The sequence below is a fragment of the Rhinopithecus bieti genome, unplaced genomic scaffold, assembly GCF_001698545.2.
Source record: "Rhinopithecus bieti isolate Rb0 unplaced genomic scaffold, ASM169854v2 scaffold_32955, whole genome shotgun sequence".
In the NCBI taxonomy this organism is placed as follows: Eukaryota; Metazoa; Chordata; class Mammalia; order Primates; family Cercopithecidae; genus Rhinopithecus; species Rhinopithecus bieti.
The window spans coordinates 2385271-2404533 of record NW_016814423.1 but is presented as its reverse complement, the minus strand read 5'-3'; positions in this window follow the sequence as shown (position 1 = coordinate 2404533).

Here is a 19263-nt window from a genome sequence, read left to right as displayed (position 1 = left end):
TTTTTTTTTTTTTTTTTTTTTTTTTTTTTTTGTGCTTCTGGTTGAGATGGGGTTTCCCATGTTGGCCAGGCTGGTCTCAAACTCCTGACCTCAGGTAATCCACCCGCCTCGGCCTCCCAAAGTGCTGGGATTACAAGTGTGAGCCACTGCACCCGGCCCTCCTATTTAAGTCTTTACAGCTATCCAGAAATTAGCTGTTCTCAAAAATCAAAGCTCACACTAGTGGCTGGACTAACAAAGCTAAAGGAAACTTAACTGTCTGAAAATATGCTAAGGTTGCTGCTTCCCAAGAAGACACCTCCTGAATCACATGTATACTTCTCCTTGCTCAACCTACTCTAAAGACAGAAACTCTTAAGAAACAAGATATAACAGCTGCTAGCACCTGAGGCTGAAAAAGCAAAACAGCAACAAGCTGGATGTTTTATCTACTCAGATGGGCTTTGGAGACACCTAGACAGCTGTTTGATTTCTCTTGGTCCCTCACCCAAAATTTATTCTGCAGCCTCCATGAGATTACACATTATGGCAAAGAAAATCTTAAGGATCTCCACAAATATTGTTCGAGATGCCCTAATATTGAGCTGTTAACTTCAACTTGCCCCATCTGCCAGAAACACAATCCTAGTCAACATATAAAGTGGGACAAGGATGAGAGTCAACTCTCTCTAGTCCTTGTTTTCATTGGAAAATGTAGAAACTTGCAAAGTCTCATGGGTACAAAAATGTTCTAACCATAGTTGGCATGTTTTCAGGATGGTTAAAAACTTTTCTGTGTAAACAAGCTACCATCACCACTGAAGTTAAGCTGAGACCGGAAAGAATTTTCCCCTTAGGGATCTCTTTGTTTTTCTAATAACAGTGGAGGAACTCACTTCGGTAGTAAGGTTATTCAGGATCTTCAACAAGTACTTCCAATGTTACAAAAACTGCAGTCTTCTTACCAGTCCTCTGGAAAAATGAAACAAGCAGGCCAGTGGTACTCTTATATTCAAACTAGCCAAACTCCTTAAGGAACTCAACCTGCCCAGAGTCTCATGCCTTATGGCCCTTGACTTCTATTATCCCCGGTTTCTCAGCATGTACTAAATGAAACTTAATTCCAAACATGATTAATGAGTCTTTTGAAATCTCCAAACTGAATGACTCCACTTTCTCAGGATCAAGTGTAGGAAAAAATGTAGGAGTACTTTTATGTCTAATATTAACCATTTTCTCTTCCACCACTTCCCAACCAGCCTTACAGACTGCATTCAGTTCCACACAAAGACTGCTCTTCTGAGGGATCTACCCAGTTGTTAATCCCAGTTAATTGTTAATAATTACTATACCTCAGACCCCACCTGTTTCCCCATAGGATACCACTTTTCATGCCTTCCCCAAGGGCATTTGGACTGATTGTCTGGGACTTCAGAATATTTTAAGCAGCTATCCCACCTGTCAACTGTGTGTCCCTCTGGAATTACCTCCAAATTGAGGCAACTACAGGGAATTGGGGAAAACCTCCTAGGGATATCAATGATTCTCTTTTCATATGCACCATGGGAGCCCCTAACACCCACTATGGCATTAATACAGTTAAAAAGGGTAGTTCAAAAAAAAAAAAAAAGAAAAGAAAAGGTAGTTCAAGCGTCTCCTTAACCTTTGTAGAAGAAGAAAATTTTACCACTCTGGCCCTAGAAGCACAGAAAGTAAGTTTAAACGCACAGGCCCAAGTTGTTAGGCCAATCCTACATCTTTCAACTTCCTTCTAACTAGACAGGGAGGTATTGGTGCCATAGCCAAAATCTCTTGTTGCGATTGAATAAACACAACAGGACAAGTGAATGCTTAGTTACTAAACTCAAGGAAAAGGCTAGTTGGCTTTCTAAGGTAGATTAAAATAGCCTGAGACATGTTCTACTGAGCAAGATTTAGAAATAGAAGATCCTGGTTTTGAGCTGTATTACAAACATTGCTAATTGACATAGTTTGGATATTTGTCCTCGCCCAAATCTCATGTTGAAGTGTGATCCCCAGTGTTGGAGGTGTGGCCTGGTGGGAGGTGTTTGGATCATGGGGGTGGATCCCTCATGAATGACTTGTGCTGTCTGTCCCCGTGGTGTTAAGTGAGCTCCCGCTTTGAATCCCCATAAGATCTGATTGTTTAAAAATATGTGGTATCTCCCCCACCGATTCTCTCTCTCTCTCTCCCTCTCTCTTTTGCTTCCGCTTTCACCATGTAACATGCCTGCTTCCCCTTCGTCTTCCACCACGATTGTAAGCTTCCTGAGGCTTCCCAGAAACTGAGCAGGTACCAGTACCATGCTTCCTGTAAAGCCAGAAGAACCATGAGCCAATTAAACCTCTTTTCTTTATATATTACCCAGTCTGCGGTATTTCTTTATAGCAATGAAAGAATGGCCTAATACACTAATAATTTTCCTGTTTGTAGTCTTATACCTTGCAGTTGGGCAGTACATCATGCCTAGTCTTTTTTTTTTTTTTTTTTTTTTTGAGACGGAGTCTCGCTCTGTCACCCAGGCTGGAGTGCAGTGGCTGGATCTCAGCTCACTGCAAGCTCCGCCTCCCGGGTTCACGCCATTCTCCTGCCTCAGCCTCCCGAGTAGCTGGGACTACAGGCGCCCGCCACCTCGCCCGGCTAGTTTTTGGTATTTTTTAGTAGAGACGGGGTTTCACCGTGTTAGCCAGGATGGTCTCGATCTCCTGACCTCGTGATCCACCCGTCTCGGCCTCCCAAAGTGCTGGGATTACAGGCTTGCGCCACCGCGCCCGGCCCATGCCTACTCTTAAATGCTACTACACAGTCATTTGTCCTCACAAATTATTATTCAACAATGTATCATGATCTGGTAGACGAAAGGGTAACTCTGCTTCCAACTGACTTCCCAGACAGAATTTCAATCTGAACTGACAATTTTACCCATGGAGATCAAGATCTTGGAGTTAAGAAATTCCACAGTGTTTTCTTTTCCTAAATCTCCTTACTCTTTTGTGCTCTAGGAAGTGGCTTACACAATGAGCCATCCTTCCCATATGACGTAGATTACTTTCTGTCTACTTTTTCTCATGCCTACTGTAAGACTCACTCACTGATGACCTCCCTACCTTGTTTACCTGTGAAAAGGCCAAACACAGCCTTTTCATTTTTGCCTGAACCTGCTGGCAAGACCAGACAAGAGTCTCCCACTTCTTGTCTTTTATCTCATGAATCATTAGCTGAAATTAGAGCTATTAGTCTACCACATGCCCCCCTCAATCCCAAACTAGCTAGACAGAGAGATAAACATTTTCTGTGCAGATGACTGAGATGTCCCTGTTTACAAAAACAATCCCAACTAAAAATCATTCCATTTAAAACAAGTCTACTCCTCCCTATAAACTATAAGGTAAAAGCATCTTGCCAAGCACCCTAATCTTTGGATGTGGGGTGCTCTCCCTATTGCAGTAGCCTGAATAAAATCAATGTATTTGCTTGTTTGGTTGATAATGCCTACCTTATATTATATTCAAAAATTAATTCAAGGTGAATATCAGTACTGTGGTGTTATTATGTGTATGTATGTTTTCATCCATGGTCCTGGTTCATAACTTCCATAGCCCTTGTTACAGATTTTGTTATAATCTTGAGTGTGTTAGGCCTCAGGGGCAGGCCTCAGGAAACAGAACCTGTCTGACTTTCACCTGCCCCAATGCAGGACTCTAATTTTCCCTCACCTTTCTGACTGTGGGTCATAAGGCTTTCATTCCAGAGAGAATCCTGCCTTGTACTCTGGGGGAAGAAATGCTGATGTCATGAGGCTTCTATAAAAACCCAAGAGGACTGGGTTCAGAGAGCTTCCAGATAGCTGAACACGTGGAAGTTCCTAGAGGGTGTTCTGCCTAGAGAGGGCATGGAAGCTCCGTGCCCCTTCCCTTGTACCTTGCTCTGCATGTCTCTTCATCTATATCCTTAGTAATATCTTTTATAATGAACCAGTAGATGTGTTTATCTGAGTTTTGTGAACTGCTCCAGCAAATTAACCAAACCCAAAGAGGGGGTCGTGGGAACCCCAGCTTGAAGCTGATCTGTTCCAGGCTGGGTACAGTGGCTCACGCCTGTAATCCCAGCACTTTGGGAGGCCGAGGTGGGTGGGTTGCTTGAGGCCAGGAGTTTGAGATCAACCTGGCCAACATAGCAAAACCCTGTCTCTACTAAAAATACAAAAAATTAGCAGGGCGTGGTAAGTGCATGCCAGTAATCCCAGCTACTGAGTAGTCCCATGCTGAGGCATGAGAATCGCTGGAACCTGGGAGGTGGGGGCTGTAGTGAGCCAAGATCATGCCACTGCACTCCAGCCTAGGTGACAGAGCGAGAATCTGTCTCAAAAAAATAATTAAAAAGAAGTTCCAGAGGTCTGAACTTGCGATGGGAGTGGGGGTCACAGGGGCTGGCAATGGGCAGTCTTGAGGACTGATCCTCAACCTGTGGGATGTGATACTATCTCCAGGTAGACAGTGTCAGACTTGAATTGGAGGACACCCAGCTGGTGTGTGCTGCTTGGCGTGTGGGGGAAAACCTCCACACATTTGGTCCCAGAAGTTTTCTTCTGTGTTGATGGTGGTGGTTGTGGTATGCGAGCAGATGAAAAACATGGCTTGAGGGTTTTCCCAAAAGAACTACTGAACAGAAAAGCTAAAACTGTGAAGCTTCTAAAAGATAACACAGAAAACTATTTCTGTGACTTTAGGGTAAGTAAAGATTCTGTAGGAAACAAACCAACAAACCACTAATCATAAGAGAAAAAAATCTGATAAACTGAATTTCATCAGAACTAAAATCTTCTATCAAAAGACACTGATACAAAAGGAAAGCATAAATGACAGGCTGGGAAAAATTTTTACTCTATATATGCACATGACAAATGACTGTCTGGAATATATATATTGAAATATTTACCTCAAAGAGTACAGTATATATTTTAAATATACTTTAAAATATGTATTCCAAATAGCCATTTGTCATGTGAAATGGGCAAAAGACTTGAAAAGACATTTCCTCAAAGAAGATATATGCACTGCTAAAAAACATGAAAAGGTCTCAACATTGTTAGTCATCAGGGGAAAGCTAATTCCAATCACAATGAAACACCATTTCACTTTCACTAGAATGGGGAAAATTTAAAAGACAATACTGCTTGATTATGTGAATAATACTTGATTATGTGAAGCAACTGGAATTCTTGTACATTCATAGTCAGAGTATAATTGGCATGTTCACAATAGAAAATGGCCTGGCAATTCTTTTAAAGTTAATTACTCAACAATTTCAACCTTAGGTATTTGCCCAAAGAATATAAAAATATATGTCCATAAAATGACTCATACAAGAATGTTCACAGTAGCTTTATTCATGATAGCCAGAAACTGGAAACTATTAAATACCCATAAACAGAAGAATGAATAAATAAATTGTGGTATGTTCATGCAGTACAATACTGTTAAGAAAGAAAATGAAAGAACTTTTGACTTATACAGAAATGTAAATGAGCTTCAAACATTTTATGCTAAGCAAAAGAAGCCAGATATACAAGAGTACTTACTGTACGTATGTGAAATTTCAGAACAGGGAAAATAAGGTAGGCAAATAAAATTAGTAATAGAGTCTGTCACTACTGGGACAGCAAGTAGGGGGATGGATTGCTGGATCGGCTGGAAGGGAACATGAGAAAACTTTCAGAAGTGATGGGAATGTTCTTTTCTTAATTGGGCTGGCAGTTACATAGTGTATACAATTGCCAAACCCACTGAAATGTATTCTTCATATCTATGCATTTTATTTACTGTAGATTATACCTCAATAAAAGAATACAACATCAATTTGCAAGAATTATCCTTAGTGTAAATTTTATTATTTTTCTTAATAGTTTATAATATATATATTGTTAGGGTGATTAGGAATTTAAAGCAAACATTGTTCTTCATATAGCAAATGACAGCAATTCCCAGTGCACAGGGTGATTAAAAGGTTAAATGAAATAATAAATTGAAATTATTTAGAGTACTGCCTGGCATACAATAAGGTTTTAGTCAATTATTTCCTTTATGATTACACATACAGTCAAAATTAACTATATATACTACCTGTTCTATTTTCTCTGAAATAATCAAGTGCAACCAAGAAGCCTTATTGACTGATCTGCTGCCTAAGGTATTTGAGTACTTAGGTTTAGATCTTACCCTCTACCTCTCAAATTTTTAAACTCTGAATTCCTTCTTCTTTTCTGCACTTAAAAATGAAACTCTGGTCCAGGAATAGAAAGAAGCATGTCATTCTGTCCTAATATGTTTTAGAGCAAGGGCTGTGTGTAATCTAGAGATGGTATACAAATTCCCATTTAAATCGGGGTAATCTGTTTGGTTATCTGAATGTGGGGTCTTTAATACCTCCCCAGACCTACAAACACTGTAAACTAAATCCAGTACCACAGTTAGTGGTATTAAAATGGAAAACCATATTTTTTAAAGAAGGTTAGATGAATTCATTTGTGTCATTGTTTCTGTAGACATGGATATCCACAGTATGGTGATAATAACCATACATAATGTATAGTAAAGTTTTTCTCATTTCAGCATTCTATTTTAGACAACATAGATGATTAAAAATATGATTTTATATGTTAAGAACATATTTGAAAAAATGAAAAATGCCAATTTACAAAACTCTAAATTGGTGATAAAAATTTATTCATTAGTGGTACACTAATGATACACGTGAGACCATTGGTTTGGAGCAATCAACATGTAAACTAGAGACATGAACACATGTGTATTAGGCCATTTTTGCATCACTATAAAGGAAGACCTGAGGCTGGGTAATTTATAAGGAAAAGAGTTTTAATTGGCTCACAGTTCTGCAGGCTGTATGAGAAGCACTGTGCCAACATCTGTGTGGCTCCTGGTGAGGGGCTCAGGAAGCTTACAATTATGGTGGAAGGTGAAAGGGAGCCAGCATGTCACATGGCTAGAGTGGGAGTAAGAGAATGATGGGGAGGTCCTGACTCTAACTTTAAACAACCAGCTCTCCTGTGAGCTAACTGAGCAAGAGCTCATTCATCACCAAGGAGATGGTGCTAAGCCATTCATGAGGGATCTACCCCCATGATCCAATCACCTCCCACCAGGCCCCACCTTCAGCGTTGGGAATCACATTTCCACATGAGATTTGGAGAGGACAAACATCCAAACTATATCACTAAGTATACTTAACACCTCATGTAAGTATGAGCATCTGAAGCCTTCAAAATATGAAAGATGTCTTTATTAAAATAATCTGATTTTTAAATCAAGTCTTGAAACTGGGCAGTCCTCTTTCTGTATACCCAAAGCGAATATCCCCACCACAGAGTCTGCACATTACTTTACTTATTGGCTACCACAAGAGTTTTGATGGGTCCTCTGTCCCTCAGCTGGAGTGCCTAGTGAGTGAGCCTGCCTGCTGAATGACATCTTTTCCATATTATTTAGTGGCAGCTCACCTGATTAAAACCTGTCATAGAGTTTTGAAAAGAATTTATTTTCACAATTCCTTTTAGTTATTTTGACTGTTAGTACTTTATTGATCCTATAGTGCTCTCAATTTCAATTTAAGTTTTAAATCTAAATTATATTTTTTGAAATAAAGTTTTTTCTTCATTGTTATTCTAAAGATGTGTATATGAGGTAATAAACTTGGGTTTTCCAGAAGTTTTATAAAACCCTGAAATATTTTCAGTTTATATGTCCATTTCTTAACATTTTTCCATTAACATTTAAAAGCCGTCAAATTTATCTTTGTACTTTGGGAGACTAATAGGTCTAGCTGAATGATGTGGTTTCACTGAATGTCACTGTATCAAAGAGTATAACATATGAAATCACTTAATTGGTTGAATAATAGATGTCTGAGATTCTTGCTACTTAAGTGTGGTCCCTGGACCAGCAGCATCTGGCATTGCCTAGGAGCTAGTTAAAAGAAATCGCCCCAGAAATACTGAGTCAAAATCTGCATTTTAAAAAGAGCTCCTGGTGATTCCTGTGTATACTGAAGTTTGAGAAAACACTGTCTCGCTGTTTGAGCTTTTGATCTACCTTTGTTTTGAAAGGTAAAATTGTTTCAATGACATATATTTTATACTTGACATACTATGAGAAATAGACTCTCTTCATTCTTTGCTGTTTTGCACAAAGTTTAATATTCACATTTGCTATTCACATAGCATTTAATATTCACAGTCCTAACTTTCACATAGTTAATAATACTTTGTCTTTAAACAAGGGATATTAAAGTCACTTATAAGTCTTATATCACGCAGTTTTACTACAATTTTTCTGAAGTAGTAGATGAAAAAAATGTTTACTTTTCTTTTTTTTTTTTTTTTTTTTTTTGAGACGAAGTCTCGCTCTCGTCCCCCAGGTTGGAGTGCAATGGCACAATCTTGGCTCACTACAACCTCCACTTCCCGGATTCAAGTGATTCTCCTGCCTCAGCCTCCTGAGTAGCTGGGATTACAGGTGCCTGCCACCACGCCCAGCTAATTTTGTATTTTAGTAGAGATGGGGTTTCACCATGTTGGCCAGGCTGGTCTCGAACTCCTGACCTCAGGTGATCTGCCTGACCCAGCCTCCCAATGTGCTGGGATTACAGGCATGAGCCACCACACCCGGCCAAAAAAAGAGTGTTTAACTTAATTTGTATATGGTTTTTTAAAAAGGCTCATAGAAGGATCAAGTGACCAGTCCTAACTCAATCATCAGTACTGTATTTTTCTTTCCAATCGGATGTGCTTATTTTCTGTTTGGAGAGTTGAACTATCCTTTACAGGAAACCTAATATAAACTGTTCAGGTCAAGAAATGTGATTTGATTCATCAAAAATATATATTTGCTAGTCCTATTACTTTTAGCTGCTCTTTATCAAAACTCTTAAGGATTGGCATGCCTCAGTCTTAGCATAGGCCCATTTCCTTTGCTTTGTTTCATGGATTTAAGGTTGTCATCTAGAAGTTCACTGATGGCTTCTTTTGTCTGCTGATTGAAAAAGTCTCTGAACTAGCAGATCCTTGTGGCTTCTCACCACAAAAAAAAAAAAATCCCTGGTAAAAGAACTATTATAAAAACAAGTGTATATTTATTTCATTTGTTTAACTGTTACTACTTAATAGCCACAAAGGATTAATAACAATGTGGGTTTTTAATATAGTGAACACAACTGATAATTTGGGAAGGATTCTCTGTTTGTAGAGCCTCTTTATACAAAATGAAAAGGTCAAAAAGAACAAATGAAATCATACCTTTTCTTAAATTGTTTAAATTAGCAGTCTGTTTTTTAAATCAGTTTTTTGTAGTTTGATTACCCAAACCTGGTGGAATTCCAACTTGACTAGAACCCCAAAGCAGAAATGATAGTTCCTATAGTACATAGTACACAGGAGGGGCCCAAAAAACCTGACTAAACAGTAAACCTCCCAGCTATTAATGCCAGGTCCCTCATATTTCACTCCCTGTTATGTATTTAATTACAGTGTGACCAATCTATCTTGTGAATACATTGTATATATAATATATAATATTGTGCAATAGAATATTATATATTATACAATAATATGTATAATATAAATCATAAACATATATAATTATATGTATTATATAATATATAATATAAATAGAATAGAATGATATGAAAACATTGATATACAATGTATTAATATATTGACATACTATATATTTATTATTACATATAATTACATATATAGTCAGTGTAGTGTTTATGCCGACACTTGACTCATTTTTTTTGAGAGGAGTTTTGCTCTTGTTGCCCAGGCTGGAGTGCAGTGACGCAATCTCGGCTCACTGGCCTCCTGGGTTCAAGCGATTCTTCTGCCTCAGCCTCTCAAGTAGCTGGGATTTACAGGTGCAAGCCACCATGCCCAGCAAATTTTTGTATTTTTAGTAAAGATGGGGGTTTCACCATGTTGGCCAGGCTGGTCTCGAATTCCTGACCTCAGGTGATCTGCCCACCTCAGCCTCCCAAAGTGCTGAGATTAGAGGCGTGAGCCACCACACCTGGTGAGCACTTGACTTTTAGCTGAGGTATCACCCCAGCTTTTTGTGTCTTCCAGGATTAGCACACACAGAGTACAGATAACCTCCCTGGGATCATGACTTTAAATAAAAGATATCTTCATCCATTGCTTGGTGTCAACAGAACACTAGAGGAGAACTGGATCATTTCTATGTGGTTGAAAAATTGCAGTCTGTCTCTAAGAACTTGTAAAACAAAACACTCTGCTGAAGTTATTCCTGCCTGGTACCTTTTTCATAAGTGGATCTAGCTTCATTTTCGTTTGGCGAGGCAACAAAGACTTTGATGGACAGATGGTTGTAATCCAGTGCACAGGTCATGTGCAATGAATTGAGAAATGCTTTTTAAAAAACTAGTTTTATCTATCTACGGAGACCAGAGACCAACAGAGAATGAGTAGCAGCTGTTGAAGCTATCTGGGCTAGTTAGTTCCAGTTTTCAGCTATTATTTTTAAATTGCAGGCTCACACCTGTAATCCTTTGGGAGGCCAAGACCAGTGGATCACTTGAGTCCAGGAGTTTGAGACCAGCCTGGCCAACATGGTGAAATCCCATCTCTAGTGAAAATACAAAAATTAGCTGTATGTGGTGGCACACGTCTGTAGTCCCAGCTACTTGGGAGGCTGAGGCACAATAATTGCTTGAACCCGGGAGGTGGAGGGTACAGTGAGCTGAGATCACACCACTGCATTCCAGCGTGACTCTGTCTCAAAAAAATTGTTATGAAATAACGTTCATGTACAAGTTTTTAATGTGAACCTAAGTTTTTATTTCTCTGGGATAAATGCCCAAGAGTACATTTGTTGGGTTATATGGTAATTATATGTTTATTTTTGTAAGAAAATTCTAAACATTTTTTCAGAGTGGCCACATCATTTTACATTCCACCAGCAATGTATAAGTAATGCAGTTTCTGCATGTCTTTGTCAAAATTTGATGTTGTCACTTTTGAAATTTTAGCCATTCAGATAGATGTATAGTGATATCTATTTGCATTCCCCTGTTGGCTAATGATGTTGAAGATATTTTCATCTGTATATCACCTCTGGTGAAATGTCTCTTCATATGTTTTGCCCATTTCTAGTTGTGATAGATGCAGGAGACAGATAATAAGGGAGGTCCCGGGAGACCCTCCCACCTGCCCCACAAGTGTTTACACCAGATGCTTTTGTGCACATGAGGGAACCTGCCCAGGGTTTTGTCTGGGCATGCCCGCAATGGTCTGTGTACTCAAAATATGAGCAAGATTTTTTGCAGACATAAAAATGTGCACTGGGAAGATGGGGTGGAGCCATAGGAAGTTTGTGCCCTGTGCAGTAGGGAGGAACCTGGCCTCTTCAGCTCATGTATGGTGGCCTGGTATCCAGTCTGTGAGGTGGGAGCCTGTTGGCAAGACTCCCTCTCACTTTGCTGAGTTTTTTTTTTCCTTTTTTCCTTTTCACCCAATACATTCTGCTCCCCTCACCTTTCAGTGTGTCCATGTGCCTAATCTTTTCTAGTCATATGACAAGAACACAGTTTTAGCTGAACTAAGGAACAAAAATTCTGCATCAGTTGGATTGTTTGACTCATTGTTGTGTCTTGAGAGTTCTTTATATATTTTAGATATTAGTCCTTTGTCAGATATGTGATTTTAAAATATTTCCCCCATCTATAACTTGCCTTTTAATTCTCTTCACGTGAGCTTTCACAGAGCAAAGTTTTAAATTTTGATAAGGTCAAATTTATCAATTTTTGCATTTTTGACATGTGCTTTCCATGTTAGGGCTAAGAATTATATCACTAGCCCTAGATGCTAAAGATTTTTACCTAGTTTTGCTAAAATTATTACAGTTTTACATTTTACATTTAAGTCTTTGATTATTTTCAGATCAATTCTTGTATAAGATGTGAAGGTTAGATTGAGGTCCATTTTTTTTTTCTCCTGATAGGTATCCAATTGCTTTAGCACCAATTGGTGAAAAGACCATCGTTCTTCTACTCAGTTGCATTTGAAACTTTGTCAAAAACCAGTTGAGTATATTGGTGTGGATGTGTTTCTATTCTGTGGATCTGTCTTCCATTCCATTGATCTATGTGTCTGTTCCTTTGCCAGTACCACACTGGGTTGACTACTAGAGCAATGAAATAAGCCTTAAAATCAAACAGAGTAATTCTTCCCACTTTATTCTTCATTGTCAAGATCATTTTAGCTATTTTAGTGCATGTGGTTTTCTATGCATATTTTAGAATAAAGGTTGTTTATGTCTGCAAAAAATCTTGCTCATATTTTGATAGGCATTGCATTAAAACTATAGATTAACTTAGGGAGAATTGAAATCTTTAATACATTGTCTTCCAATCTATGAGCACAGTGTGTCCTTCCATTTAATTTTGTTTTCTTTAATTCCTTTCATTACCGTTTTGTACTTTTCAGCATAGTTAAAGTATTTTGTTAAGCTTATACTTAAGTATTTTATTTTGTTTGGAGCTTTTGTAAATGGCTTTGAAGCCATCCTCACAGGATTACCAAGAATTCTCTTTTTTTTTTTTCTGAGATGGAGTCTTGTACTGTTGCCCAGGCTGGAGTGCAGTGTTGCTATCTCAACTTGCTGTAACCTCCGCCTCCTGGGTTCAAGTGATTCTCCTGCCTCAGCCTCCTGAGTAGCTGGGATTACAGGTGTGTGCCACCATGCCTGGCTAATTTTTGTAATTTTAGTGGAGACAGGGTTTCACCATGTTGGCCAGGCTGGTCTCAAACTTCTGACCTCGTGATCTGCCCATCTCGGCCTCCAAAAGTGCTGGGATTACAGGCGTGAGCCACTGCGCCTGGCCAGGATTACCAAGACACTGACCATTTGCATCCCCATTGTTCCTATAGATAGGATTTCTGACCCCAGTTTGAAGACCCCCACAGAGGAACCTAATCAGCATGAAAACACAGTTTCTTCATCTCTCTGTCCCTTGACCTCACCCTGCACTCTTCGATCTCCACACTTTGTCCCACTCGAAAACCCTTAAGAACCCTATTCCCATACTCCCCAGGGAGACGGATTTGAGATTTCCTCTCATCTTCTCATTTGGCAGCCCTAGGATTAAACCACTTTCTCAGAAGCCACCTGGTGTCTTTGTGTATTGACTTGCTGTGTGCATCTTGCAATATACCTATTATAATAACAGTTTTGTGTTTTTTATTTTGATTCTGCCTGTCCATTGTTAGTAGATAGAAATGCGATTGATTTTTGTGTGTGACCTTGCTAAATTCATTTATTATTTCTAGGAAATTTTTAAAGATTCCTAGAGATTTTCTATGTAGATAATTACATCATCTGGAAATAGTTTTATTTTCTGCACTTCAAACTTTATGCCTTATTTATTTTTCTTGATTTGTTACAGTAGTTAGAACTTCCAGTACTATGTTGAGGCAAGACCCCATCTCTACAAAAAATAAAAATTAAAAAAGCTAGCCAGGTGTGTTGATGCATCCCTGTGGTCCCAGCTACTTGGGAGGCTGAAACAGAAGAATTGCTTGAGCCCAGGAGGTCATGAGGCAGGAAATTAAAGAAAGAAAGAAAAATAAAATTAAAAAAGAGAAAAACAAGCTTTCTATATTAGGCTGACTCATCCTAAAGGCAGTAACAGGCAAAGCCTGGACCCAGGTGAAGTCTCAATAACATTATCTAAGAAGCCAGAGCTCAAAAGAACGTGATCTGGAGACTCAGCACTCTCTCAACATAGGCATAAGAAAAATACATTTTCCTGTCTCATTTAGTATAAGGAAACTTCCCCCTTGAATCCTACCCCCTCCATGTGATTGTACCTTGCTCTGCAAGTTTTATAATGTTATAGATTCCTGTTTTTTGTAACTAATAACTTCAGGTATGCTGTTTTTATCTGAACAGTGCAGTGAAGGTTGTAAGACATGCCTGAGTAGGCCTGGGCTGCAGCCATCTAGGTGCCATAGTGAACGTTATGAGATAAGCCCGTGCAAGGCACTAGAGCAAGCCTAGATAACAGCTATCTGGGCCACATAGCAAGAGTCACATGTAATCCTTACACACCTGTCATAATTTGATTAACTGCCTTTGTTCTGCCTCTGTATCCTTGCTTTCGTGCCACTGTGCTTCATGCCTCTGTAAGCTTGTTTCAAGCTAGCCCACCCCCTTTTAGAATTGTGTGTAAAAGTCAAGTGCAGTCTTTGTTCTGGGTCCAATTTTTGGATGTTAATGCGCTATGTCTGAGTGCACTCAAAAAAGTCCTCTTCTTTCACCTTTCGGTCTCTCCAGTCTCCTGATTCCAGCAATAGTCAAGGCTACAGTGTGTGGTGTTTTCACCACTGCACTCCAGCCTGGGCAATAGAGTGAGACCCCATCTCAAAAAGAAAAAAGATGAAAGATAGTAAAGAGAACATCCCTTTCTTGTTCAGGATCATAGAGGAAAAGCATTTGGTCTTTAGTCATTGAGTCTAATGTTAGCTGTAGGATATTGTTGTAGATGCTCTTTATCAAATTCATCTAGTTGAGATAATTCCCTTCTAATCCTAGTTTGCTAAACATTTTCTTCTTTTTCTTTTACATTAAAAAAATTGAGTGTGGAGGGAAAAGCAACTTCATCTTGGATGCTTAATCTGCCTTGTTGACTTCTGATTAAACCCACTCCCTGGAATGCCTCTGAGATTTCTATTTTATCTGTTACTCCTTATGTAACAGCATGTATTTACCATAAATCCTGCCATTAGGTCAAAAGAATCTTGACATTATTGTACTTACCGTAAGTCCTGCCCTTAAGCAATTGTCCCTACACATCCCTTTTGAATCACATATACCCTTTGCCTGTGATATATAACCTAGCGGTATGGGGGGTAATGGTACAGGGCCCCACCATCTTGTCTTGCTGCTGCCTGAGGTTACCGGACATGACTTCTTTTCCTAAGTTCCTGTTAAATGTTTGTTTCTGAGAAAATGGATATGTTAAGCCTTTTTCTTCAGCCTCTCAATGTCCTTAGACTATTGGGGGCAGTTTTATATAGACCTGCCCACCATGGAACATGTGGTGAGCCAGGCCAGAAGCTGAGAGATCAATAAATGGGAAAAAGGTATGAAGCATTCATGGGGGAAATCCCACGATGGCCAGCCACTCCATGTGGAGTGGTGTGGATCACCTTTTAGACATTTGTGGACCACTGCATGAGAATGAGGATGCCCTGAAAACACTGATGGGTTTAGAGCAATTATTAACTGATAACCATCTATCATACTGCTGTAAGGAAGGGTGGTGAGTAGCCACTGCAGTAAAATGTCTGCTTCTATAGGCTGCCTGTTTGGTGATGGGAGCCCACCTAGGAGTGTTGCAATCTTTTTGCCTGAGGTATTACCCAGAGTTCTTTGTCTCATGACCAATAAAATTAAGGAGCATGGACACCAAGGGTGAGGTTGGAGTGAAAGTTTAAAAAACCAAAGAAGAAAGCTCTCCACAATGGAGAATGGGGCCTGAGAGGGTTGCCAGCTATGAGACTGAGTCCCAGGTTTTTATGGACTGGAAAGGGGAGGAATGTACTGACTGGTCTGTAGACTCTCTTGGAGAACCAGTTGGAGGTAGAGGGGAAGGCATGGCCCAGGACCAATTGGGCTGAAGTGATGATTCACCCTATATAAATGAAGCCTTGGCCTGTGGCCAATCACAGAAAGGTAGGCATATGTAAAATAGATGAAAAGTCAGAGCCAAAAAAGGAGTGGAATTTGTTCATCTTGATTCACAGAGTAGACGTTTCCATTCAAGGATGTGGGGCCTGTAGTGATTTTCAGGCTGTTCTTTGAAGGAGTTTTACCAAGGAACCACCTTGTCTGCCTGACCAGTTTCTTCCTTCCTCCTCTCTCAGCAGCAGAAGCAAAATAAAACAGCTTGAGGAGGAAATACCGTTAGGAAAGATATATTTTTTAAAAGACCTGTATAGTGAAAAGTCAAGGACTCTATAGTCAAATTGGTTAAACCTGATATTTGGGTATGTATGTATGCATATGTATTGTTTTAAGGCTTCTGCCCTCGCTCTGTAAAACAACTCAGTTGACTGATTTCTCAGTGTTTGTCCATTTACTTCTGTCTGTCCCTCCTTCTTGCCATCCTTGATGCCACATGAGTAGATCCCAAAAGGATTCCCAACAATCTGGAATCACTTAATGAAAACAGAAAAGGCATCAAAGTCTTCTTTTTGGGGTTGAACCTGTTTTTTCTTATAGAACCCCAAGAATTGTAAGCAGACAGATTCCTCTCAGCTATAAAATCCTGTTCTCTTTTGTATTGCATTACTTGATCTCTTTGGATTTTGAGGATAGAAGACATTACTTTGTAAGTTTGAGGATTTGATCTTGCCACGTGTAATGACTGGTGAGTCACAGGTGAGAGTTACAGTGTTAGAGGTAGCTGAGAGACAGTTCCTTATAGTAACTGGTTATTACTACAGGGGCCTACTCATTTCTTTGCGCATTTGAGAAAAGCAAGGTTTAGGCCTTAAAAACTGCTTGCTTTCTTTGTCCTATTCATTAAAAGGGCTCCAACTTCAAGTCAGTAATCTAATTAAGAAACAAGCTAAGTTGAAAAGACACTTTCCCTCAAAATCTTGTCTTCAGATATATTGGTGTTTAAGTCTAAGTTCTGGGTCTTTGATACATACATTTTCTACCTTGTTTCACCTGAGTCATGTCTTTAAGAATGATTGATAGTCTAAAAGTGGGAGAGAAACTGTTTGAAAATTGGTGAGTGAAAAATCTTATAAATTTATAAGATCTGCTTCTGTGTGTCTTTATGTCTATATGTATATGTCACTTGTGTGAGCTATTACACTATCAAAATATATGAAAGAGCTTTAATCAGCTGGCTTATAGAAAAGTAAGTGCTTAAATAAAATACTTTGTCAGAAAAATAAAAGCTAGCTCATGTTGGGACTCAGAAACAAATACCCAAAATATGGTGCATTGCCATGCTGAACTGAAGAAGCCTTGATCAAGGCCTCTCTGACCTCCCCACCACCCACTGTCTCTCTCAAAGGAGCTGAAGTTCCTTTATCTACCTAAAGTCCAGATCCAGCAGAGGAAAGAAATTTTTTTTCTTTACATGGACATAAAGCATGATGGTAAAAAAATTTTTTTTTCTTCCCTCCCTGTAAGACTAAGAATGTAACCACACCCAAACAGATCTTTTCACTGTCAAAGAGCACTATTTACAAGTAAGTCATTCTCCCTAGTAATCCTCTCAACAGCATTTCTTTTCTCTCCCCTTCCATAACTTGTTTTTGCCAGGATGGTATATAAGCTTGTAAAACTCACTGGGGAGTTGGGCCTTCATTCTGAAGGATCCTGTGTATACATGTTAAATAAATTTATATGCCTTTTCTCCCATTCATCTACCTCATGTCAGTGATTTTTCAATGAACCTGCAAGGGGCCAAATGATATTAGCCACTAGACTCAAATGATTTTTAGTTCACATGACTTTAGTAATCATTGATAAATAAAACTAGTTTTGTTACCATTTGACCAGGTTCTTGCCCACTGCCCAGATAGAACCAAACACTGAGACAGCAAGTGTGGTAGTAGAGAAAGACTTTAATTATCACAAGGGAACTGAGGAAGGAGAATGGGAGATTTCTCAAAGCTGCCTCCCTGAGAATTCAGAGGCTAGGGTTTTAAGGATAATTTGTTGGGAAGGGGCTAAAGGGATGAGTGTTGATAATTGGTCTGGCATGAAACCACAGGGGTGTCAGAGGTGCCTTCATGTGCTCAATCAGTTATTGGGTCATGGTGAAGTCACAATGCAAATCAAGTCAGTTCCTTAGTTACCCTCATGGGCCACAGGTACAGTTGGCATCAGTTGGTCCAGACTGTTAGAGGCAAAGTCTGAAAAATATCTCAAAGACCAGTCTTAGGTTTCACAGTAATGTTAGTGACTGCTGGTTACTATGGAAAGCAAGCTGGGAAACAATGGCAGGTTATTATTTAACCATGGCTGTAGCTTAGTAGAAAAGTTTGCATGAGGTGAAATCCCTGGTGGTCAAAGCTGCTCAGCCTTCTCCCTTGGTAAGTCCAACTTCTGGAAGCCATAGGGAGGATCTGCATAATCTGAAGATCATATTCTTTGAAGAAAAAACTTCATTAATCTTGTGGGCAGCCTGCCTGGGGGCTAAGACAAGGAGGTAATACATTATTAGTGTCTACTGAAATGACTGTGTGCAAGCAATCATGCCTGGAGGAGGAAAAGATCTGAGAGAAAGATAAATATCTTAACAAAATTCAGCCCCTTACCATAATTTTAATCTTGTGGCCTTTTAAAATTTCGTAACAGTGGTTTCAATTTCAAAATTCTCTTCAGTAATTTAAAATCTTAAAGTCATGTTATATTAAATTAAGTAATCCTAGGTTTTTTACTGAAATTAGGGTTACTAAGAGTTAGAATAGTTGTTAATATATGTAATTAAGAACTACTGTTAGCTGGGTATGGTGGCTCATGCCTGTAGTTCCAGCTACTCAAGAGGCTGAGGTGGAAGGATTGCTTAAGTCTGGGAGATTGAGGTTGCAGTGAGCCATGATTGCATCACTGCACTCCAGTCTGGGTGACAGAGTGAGACCCTGTCTTAAAAATATAAATGAAAACAAAAAAATAATAAAACTACTAGATACAAGAAAAATAACTCTATATACAGAGTGTATAAAGAAATATGTGGTTTTGGTCAGGAAGTTTATTTTAAAAAGACATGATGACACGATTTTGGTAAAGGAGAACTAATTTTGTCTAATTTAGAGGTTAAATGTTTCAAAATGAAGGAAATAAATTATGTAGATAAAAGTTAATGCATAAAAAGGAAAAGGATAAACAGGTGAGGAATGAGGAACCTTTGATTCCCAGGTGCCCACGTGATCACCCACAGCATAAAGCTGCTGTGCTGCATTCAGTTACTAAATGCAAAAGTTACCAGTGGAATTTAGAGATGAATTCAACTCCTAGAGAGTTGGGCCAATGGAACTGCAAACTAAGGAAATGCAAACTAATAAGCAAAATGTGAAATATTAAGTCCCTTGGTTATTATAAATCAAAAAGTGTCTGAGAAAGACCTCAATCAATTTAGAACTTTATTTTGCAAATGTTGCGGACACACAAGGGAAAAAAAAGACATAAGTCACAGTAGGATCT